At 49.9% G+C, this 9,302-nt stretch overlaps 1 protein-coding gene across 2 annotated transcripts in view; it reads left to right on the top strand.

Annotated features, from left to right (window-relative positions):
• The first annotated feature begins 5,605 nt into the window (after positions 1–5,605).
• Positions 5,606–9,302, top strand: part of DDX11 (DEAD/H-box helicase 11) — a 107,430-nt gene continuing 103,733 nt past the window's right edge. For both annotated transcript variants that reach the window (XM_088454898.1, XM_088454900.1), the window contains exon 1: positions 5,606–5,699. The gene's annotated coding sequence lies outside the window, so the exon portion shown is untranslated. The remainder of the gene's footprint in view (positions 5,700–9,302) is intronic.

Here is a 9,302-nt window from a genome sequence, read left to right as displayed (position 1 = left end):
TGCGGGGGCCAATATCTGGAATGCATCGCATCCCCCATAGAAACCTATGGGGGATGCAGCTGCCAGCGGTAATGGAGGGATCACAGCAAGTATCGGAGATACCTGCTGCAGTCCCTCCTTAATACATACGGGGGATACTTAGTATTTGAGGTAAACCCCTGAAAACGGGTGTTTTCGGGGATTTTACCTCAAATGCACATTTTGATAAATGGGCCCCTATATCATTTAGGAGAGTACACTGATATCTATATATAGATATAGGGCCTGATTCAGACCCACTCGCAAGCGGCTGTCCGCTCGCAAGTGGGTCGATGTTGTGCTCTGCGCATGCGCACGACGGCGGGAGCTCCGTCGTGCGCATGCGCCAGACGCGACGAGCGAAGGACTTTCCTTCGCTCGTTGTGTCTGATCAAAGGGGGCGTGCTGTTGATGTTGATTGACAGCACGCCCCGTTTGGTGGGCGTGCCTCCCTGACGGGGGCGTTCCCACGGCAACGCCTCCCGTCATTAGCCGGCCCACTGACATCACTAGTGATGTCAGTGGGAGTGATTTTGGCTCTGATAGAGCCAAAATCACTTCGGGGCTTGCGGTTGAAAACCTCAACCGCAGTTTCGATGGTCACGACCATCGCGGCCATCAAACTGCACGCTCGTATAGGCTGTGGGTGGTGACCCACAGCTATACGAGCGTCCAGGAGGACGCTCCATTTTTATGGAGGGCGGCCCTCATTCAGAGCGTGCGCTCTGCTCAGAGCGTACGGCTCTGAATGAGGGCCATAGTGAGAATATGAATGGGGGAGTCATTAAACACCATCATTCATATATACAGGGACAGAATTAAACAGTCAATGCAACTTATATACTGTAAGAAATAATTAGACATTGATGATTTATCCAACGTTTGAAAACCTTTGCAATTAGAAAGGCTCTGCCGCATTGTAACATAGCCTGTCTGCCTCCATAGTCCATACTGATGTATGTTATCATGGAAAGCATGGAGAGCTGGGACCAGTGGAGAAGTTGCCCATAGCAACCAATCATCTCCTACCTATTATTTTATAGACTGTACTTGATAAATGCTACTTCACAGCTGATTGGTTGCTATGGGCAACATCTCCACTGGTTCACTCCTCCACGCTTTTCACTGCTTGATACATGGGCCGGAATGTACTAAAGGAAAAATGCGGTAAAAACCCTGTTTTCAGGGTTTTTACTGCATTTCAGTATGTACTAAGCCCCGGCCACACTATTATCGGTGCGGAGGGTAACACCAGAAAAACCTGGCGTTACACTATAGAAGCCTATAGGCTTTTTACCGCACCCGACGCTTCGCCGTCGCCAAGCAATGGCCCCCACTCACCTGACTCTCCATGGTCGCCGACCGTGCTCCTCCTGGGTCCTCCGCCTCCTCCTAATCTTCCGGGTGCAGGGAGGAGTAGGAGGAGCTGGGGACTTCCTGCACAGGTCTCCAATATGATGTTCCCGGGGCTCGGAGGGGCCTGGGTCCCACGGAGACCCCCTCACCCTGCTTCGGCTGTTTCACAAAGGGCAGCTCTTATCGCAAGAGCTGTCCTTTGCGATACTAATCGCATATGTTAGTAGATATGAGATTAGTAAGGTTGTGGTGACTGGCGGAACGGTCACTGCAACCTTAGTACATCATACCTCCCAACTGTCCCGTTTCTCTAAGACGGACACAGTGTCCCGCGGTGGGGGGAAGTTGGGGAGAGCACCAGGGGAACAGCTGCCGTGCGCATGCGAACGGCATCTGTTCTCTTGTGTATGGACTGCCTGTGGGCTGTCCAACATCTCGGAGTGTGCTGGGCACGCCGCTAAAGTGACGAAAACGGGGAAAGCCGTGAGGCTCCGCCCCATTTTCCATAGACTCCATCCCTTTTTGTGCAAGCCACACCCCCTTTTCAGAGTCATGCGCCGGAGGCGCGCGACCTGTCCCTCCTTCGATTTTTAAAATGTTGGGAGGTACATAGACCCCTATAGATGGGAGAAAACGGATTCTGAGGTCCCATTAAAATTATAGGAGACCCAATTACTCTCCACCTCAGAGTTTGTGTGAAAATGAAGTGTTTTTTGCAGGAAAAAAACAAAACAAAAACATTCTGCCAAGTAATGAGCCTCTAATAATGGGTCCCCTCCACCTTGTATATTATTTTCTTAATCTTGCACTTCAAGATTAGGTGCATGTACTACGTAATCAGCCAGGAACTATTGCTCTTTGCAAAACTCTCCTCCGCAAGCTGCGCCACCTTGCACCACAAACCCATGTGCGAGATGGTGCTTTTGTTGCACACATTTACAAATCACGGTGCAGATGCCTTGGCCTTCATCTCGGAAAACAACCCAGATGTTTCTGCCTTTCCATGCTCACCTAATCTCCCAGCATGGAGAATCACGAATTTCGTTGGATGAAGCGGGCGGCCTGGGGTCTTAATGAGGCAATTGTCAGGGAATTGCTTCATTTTTGCCCCTGTCGCCTGGTAACGCAAACAGCAGCATGGAGAAGGTAAGGGGTGGATAGGCCGTAATGAGGGAAATGTCTGCACTATGACCCCTACATCTCCAACCTGGACCTCAAATCCTGTGGCATGTACGAAGCATCGTATCCGCAATGTGGTACATCCTGTCTGTCTACGGGTACATACCGCAGTTGAATACTGTAGTACGTACCTAGAATATGGCAAAGGACAGCTCTTCCGATAAGAGCTGTCCTTTGCAATGGCTCCAGAAAGAGGAACTTCCAGGTTTAACACCCAGAAGATCCTCTGGCGTCACCCCCCGTGGCCTGTGGCCTTCTGCGCATGCTTTCCCGAAGAGAAGCCCATAGGCTTATATTGGGTAACACCGCCTGAAGATGGCGTTACCCATCGGGACGAAGCACCGGAATGCATCGCATCGGGGGTTTTACAGCATTTTCCCCTTTAGTACATAGCCCCCAGAGGTTGAAACGTAAGAGCCACCACCCGATGTGGAGCCTCGATATGCTGAAGGCAGAACCATCTAGGTGCCCCAGTGCAAAACCAAATCATTTTGTGCTATGTATGGACTGTGCATCCTATATAAGCCCCATCTTGTTCCAAGCTGAGATTTAATCTATGTTTGTGATGAATTATACAAGTAGCTTTTTATTTTGATCATCGCAGCACGTGGTCCTGACCTTGCCCCACTCACAGAGAATTTTGGAGAGAAGGCATTTTAATCGGGATAAACAAAACAATATACTTCTAATGATAATTATCACATTGCACCAATAACAACAAATATGTGCCCTTTATAAATGATAGAGTTAAGGGAGTCTGAATACTGCGACTTCCTTAACTGCGACACAGCAAGTGTGCAGTAATAATGTACGGATGTATTGTATACATGGAGAAGGGAACCGCATTACTGTAGGACAAGAGGGTGCATGCGCGCACACACACACACACTCTCTCTCTCTCAGCGCAGTTGTTGGCATGCATTGGCAGCTCTACCGGCTCATGCATTGGCACCGAATGCCCACTAATGTGGAAATAAATGTTAAATTAAGATCGAATAGAACATTTTATTTATTAAAAAAAATCAAAAACATTAAACTATCATTTAATTCTAGTAAGTAATGGTTTTGTTTGATTATTGTCATCCTGAGATATAAAAATGCACGAAGACGACTTTGCAGGCAAAACTTACTGCTGGCAAGGTTATTGGCGGCGGCAATCCCTTTCCTGTAGTGCCCAACACAAAGCTACCCCCTTTGTTGCTGCAATCGTGCTCTTTGCATGTGATAAATAGGCCCCTCCAAAAAATATTGCTGGAATGCGCTTCAAAAATGTCTGTTGTATACAAAGCAGAGAGGAGACATAGCTAACGGCACTAATGAACATTCACTGCCTGATGATACAAATACCTGGTCAAAAAGCAAAGACACAGACCAGAAAGATAAAAATGTTAGGGGCCTATGTACTAATCCTTGAAGAGAGATAAACTTTGGATGGAGATAAAGTACTAACCAATCAGCTCCTGTCATTTTTCAAGCCTGTGACATAACAGGAGCTGATTGGTTGGTACTTTATCCCCACCCACTTTATCTCTCTCCAAGGCTTAAGTACATAGATCCCTTAGTTTGGAAAAGTTACAGGAAGGGCCATAAATTAATCTGAAGGTGGACTTTCCTTTGACATATAGGGTTCACAGAGTGAGGCTTAGATAGCGGAGTTACTGGGTATTAAAAAATAATAGGATTTGCACTATGTTTAGTCAGCTATTATTGAAAAACAGCTAATTCCAGGGACAAAGGAGTATATTTACTAAAATTAGAGTTTTTAGAAATGGAGATGTTACCCATAGCAACCAATCAGATTCTACACCATCTAGAACAGTGATTCCCAACCTCGGTCCTCAGGTCACATTAACAGTCCTGGTTTTAGTGATATCCATGCTTAAGCACAGATGGTTAAGTCAAAATAACTATGATACTAATTAAGTCACCTGTGCTCAACTATGGCTATCCTTAAAACCTGGACTGTTAGACATATATTCAGTTAGAGGCGAAAAGTCCGTTGCCGGACTCTTTGCAGTCATCGCTGGTTTCAGGTGCAAAATAGTATCACGCGCGTCCCCGCTTATCCCCATATTCAATTCGAAATCGGCAAAAACGGGACCCGGCGAAACTCAACCAGGTGAAAAGTGCTGTCATTTTTGGGGAAATCAGCCTGACACCCCCCAAAAGATGCTCTGAGATGGGGGTTTACTATGGGTACCCCGGATTAGCCCTGCTGAAGGTATTTAGCGTCTTTGTGCCAGTGGTGAAGAATAGCATTTAGCCACTTTTTTGGGGGGAATATAAGGAGTCCCATCAAATTTGAGGTACATGAAAATGGGTGCAAGCATATTTTAAAGTTGCTAAAGTCAAGAACTAAAACGCACCTTCGGCAAGTACCTGCAATCCAAAAATACCCCTCCCCCATACTTACAGACCCCCCCAAAGGCGATTTTTTTTGGTTTTATACCCCCACTTTTTCCTTTGTGGGTCTTTTTGCGTTTTTTGACGCAGTTAGCATCAAGTGGGGTGTTCAAAGGGTTTAGGATGGTTGCCAAAAGTTTGCACCCCAAAACCCCAATTCTGCACTTTTTCCCGCCGGGTATTCATAGGCGAAACTTTTCCGCTGTTTACAATCCGCAAACTTTTTGCACCAGCGGAAAGTCGGAGAAATTGCATACGGGGATAAGTTGAAACCGGCGAAAATGACATAATCGGCAAAAAAGTATAGCGGAAAGTGACTTTTCGCTTCTAATTGAATTAGCTTGAATCTGATTGATTACTATGGGCAACATCTCCACTTCCATATACTCTTAGTTTAGTATAAATATCCCAAAGAGTGGAAAGCTGGCACTGTCCCTGGAATGTAAGGGCAGCCATTGCTAAAATGGGAACATGTGTTCTTCTTCTGACTTCTGCCTTCGCTGGCCTAGCAACAATGACGTCAGCACATGTTCTTCCTACACCGTCATTGGCCGCAAAGGAGACTGGGCGCTGGCCTCTGATTCGGCACAGCTATTGGCTGCTAGACTCTAGTGACGCCCACTTGACGATGCCCGGAGCTGGCCGCGGCGATTGGTTGGGGGAGTAACCAGGGCGAAAGCGCGGGAGATTGTGTTTGCTTCTTGGAGCATCCGGGGTACTAGTAACGGCCACATCAGTGCGAGGTAATGATAATCCTATACAAATACAGCACCGCGGTGCATTCTGGGCCGTACAGTGACAGGGTACTAGCGAGTGATACTTTAGTACTACAGATAGTAACAGGAGGCTGAGCAGCACCGTGATATCATACCTCCCAATTGTCCGCAGTGTCCCGCGGTGGGGAGGGGGGGGGGGTTAAGTGGGAAGAGCACAAGTGCGCATGCGCACGGCGTCTGTTCAACCTGTGTAGGGAGAGCCTGAGTGCTGGACACGCCCCTATAATTACACAAAATGGGGTTGCAGAGAGGCTCCGCCCCATTTACCGAAAAGCCACGCCCATTCTAGCGATGCATTTTAGGAGATAAAAGCCAGCATCTGATTGGATGCTTATTACACCATGCTATTAATCATGAGGCCCCTCTATGTGGTCAGAGGTCACCAGTAACCCAGACTATTATTAATTATTCAGCTTTATAGAGACCACTAGGACATTACAACTAACCAATACCCTGTTTAATCACTGCAGCTGCTTATATCAGGGTTACTGGTACGGTAATGATTGTATAATTTGCCACAATTTATGCACTGTTGGGTTGAGCTCTTGTTTGCCTATTCCCAAATTTCAGGGCACTCGCCTGGGAGAGTGAGACCCCCCCCCCACCCCTAATCCCAACCCCCCACCCCTAATCCCGCTCGCTTCCCTTAGGGGAGGCGTTGATAACGAAATTCACAGTGAAACGCGTCACACCGACTCAGCCCTTGCGCAGTGTAGCAGAATGCAGCGTTGCGCAGCTGGGACAGGGTCATGGTGACGTAAGTCTCATCGTCATGCCCCCACGCTTGCCCCCTGAACCTTTCTTCCAAAAAGCAGGCAAGCATGGTTCTATTCTGAATTACTCAATAATTCAGAATACAATCATGCTTGCCTACTTTTTGGAAGGGATGTTCAGGGGGCAAGCAAAGGGGTGTGAGTAATACTGGTTCCGCAAACGTGGGGGCGTGAGTATGAGTAATACTGGTACGGCAAGTGTGGGGGCGTGAGTAATACTGGTACGGCAAGCGTGGGGGCGTGAGTAATACTGGTACCGCAAGCGTGGGGGTGTGAGTAATACTGGTACCGCAAGCGTGGGGGGGCGTGAGTAATACTGGTACCGCAAGCGTGGGGGAGTGAGTAATACTGGTACCGCAAGCGTGTGGGCATGAGTAATATTGGTACCGCAAGCGTGGGGGGGCATGAGTAATACTGGTACCACAAGCGTGGGGGGGCATGAGTAATACTGGTTCCGCAAGCGTGGGGGCGTGAGTATGAGTAATACTGGTACCGCAAACGTGGGGGCGTGAGTAATACTGGTACGGCAAACGTGGGGGCGTGAGTATGAGTAATACTGGTACGGCAAGTGTGGGGGCGTGAGTAATACTGGTACCGCAAGCGTGGGGGGGAGTGAGTAATACTGGTACCGCAAGCGTGGGGGAGTGAGTAATACTGGTACCGCAAGCGTGGGGGCGTGAGTAATACTGGTACGCCAAGCGTGGGGGCGTGAGTAATACTGGTACGGCAAGCGTGGGGGCGTGAGTAATACTGGTACCGCAAGCGTGGGGGGGCGTGAGTAATACTGGTACCGCAAGCGTGGGGGGGCGTGAGTAATACTGGTACCGCAAGCGTGGGGGAGTGAGTAATACTGGTACCGCAAGCGTGGGGGCATGAGTAATACTGGTATCGCAAGCGTGGGGGCATGAGTATGAGTAATACTGGTACCGCAAGCGTGGGGGAGTGAGTAATACTGGTACCGTAAGCGTGGGGGCTTGAATAATACTGGTACCGCAAGCGTGGGGGCGTGAGTAATACTGGTACCACAAGCGTGGGGTAGTGAGTAATACTGCTACCGCAAGCGTGGGGGCGTGAGTTATACTGGTACCGCAAGTGTGGGAGCGTGAGTAATACTGGTACCGCAAGTGTGGGGGCGTGAGTAATATTGGTACGGCAAGCGTGGGGGCGTGAGTAATACTGGTACGGCAAGCGTGGGGGCGTGAGTAATACTGGTACCGCAAGCGTGGGGGGGCATGAGTAATACTGGTACCACAAGCGTGGGGGGGCATGAGTAATACTGGTACCGCAAGCGTGGGGGAGTGAGTAATACTCGTACCGCAAGTGTGGGGGCATGAGTAATACTGGTATCGCAAGCGTGGGGGCATGAGTATGAGTAATACTGGTACCGCAAGCGTGGGGGAGTGAGTAATACTGGTACCGTAAGCGTGGGGGCTTGAATAATACTGGTACCGCAAGCGTGGGGGCGTGAGTAATACTGGTACCACAAGCGTGGGGTAGTGAGTAATACTGCTACCGCAAGCGTGGGGGCGTGAGTTATACTGGTACCGCAAGCGTGGGGCGTGAGTAGTACTGGTACCGCAAGCGTGGGGGTGTGAGTAATACTGGTACCGCAAGTGTGGGAGCGTGAGTAATACTGGTACCGCAAGCGTGGGGGGGCATGAGTAATACTGGTACCACAAGCGTGGGGGGGCATGAGTAATACTGGTACCGCAAGCGTGGGGGAGTGAGTAATACTCGTACCGCAAGTGTGGGGGCATGAGTAATACTGGTATCGCAAGCGTGGGGGCATGAGTATGAGTAATACTGGTACCGCAAGCGTGGGGGAGTGAGTAATACTGGTACCGCAAGCGTGGGGGCGTGAGTAATACTGGTACGGCAAGCGTGGGGGCGTGAGTAGTACTGGTACGGCAAGCGTGGGGGCGTGAGTAATACTGGTACCGCAAGCGTGGGGGTGTGAGTAATACTGGTACCGCAAGCGTGGGGGGGCGTGAGTAATACTGGTACCGCAAGCGTGGGGGAGTGAGTAATACTGGTACCGCAAGCGTGGGGGCATGAGTAATACTGGTATCGCAAGCGTGGGGGCATGAGTATGAGTAATACTGGTACCGCAAGCGTGGGGGAGTGAGTAATACTGGTACCGTAAGCGTGGGGGCTTGAATAATACTGGTACCGCAAGCGTGGGGGCGTGAGTAATACTGGTACCACAAGCGTGGGGTAGTGAGTAATACTGCTACCGCAAGCGTGGGGGCGTGAGTTATACTGGTACCGCAAGCGTGGGGCGTGAGTAGTACTGGTACCGCAAGCGTGGGGGTGTGAGTAATACTGGTACCGCAAGTGTGGGAGCGTGAGTAATACTGGTACCGCAAGTGTGGGGGCGTGAGTAATATTGGTACGGCAAGCGTGGGGGCGTGAGTAATACTGGTACGGCAAGCGTGGGGGCGTGAGTAATACTGGTACCGCAAGCGTGGGGGGGCATGAGTAATACTGGTACCACAAGCGTGGGGGGGCATGAGTAATACTGGTACCGCAAGCGTGGGGGAGTGAGTAATACTCGTACCGCAAGTGTGGGGGCATGAGTAATACTGGTATCGCAAGCGTGGGGGCATGAGTATGAGTAATACTGGTACCGCAAGCGTGGGGGAGTGAGTAATACTGGTACCGTAAGCGTGGGGGCTTGAATAATACTGGTACCGCAAGCGTGGGGGCGTGAGTAATACTGGTACCACAAGCGTGGGGTAGTGAGTAATACTGCTACCGCAAGCGTGGGGGCGTGAGTTATACTGGTACCGCAAGCGTG

The sequence above is a fragment of the Taudactylus pleione genome, unplaced genomic scaffold (genome assembly GCF_031769625.1).
Source record: "Taudactylus pleione unplaced genomic scaffold, aTauple2 ptg000634l, whole genome shotgun sequence".
In the NCBI taxonomy this organism is placed as follows: domain Eukaryota; kingdom Metazoa; phylum Chordata; class Amphibia; order Anura; family Myobatrachidae; genus Taudactylus; species Taudactylus pleione.
The sequence above is the reverse complement of the archived record's forward strand: the minus strand, read 5'-3'. Positions and strand labels throughout refer to the sequence as shown.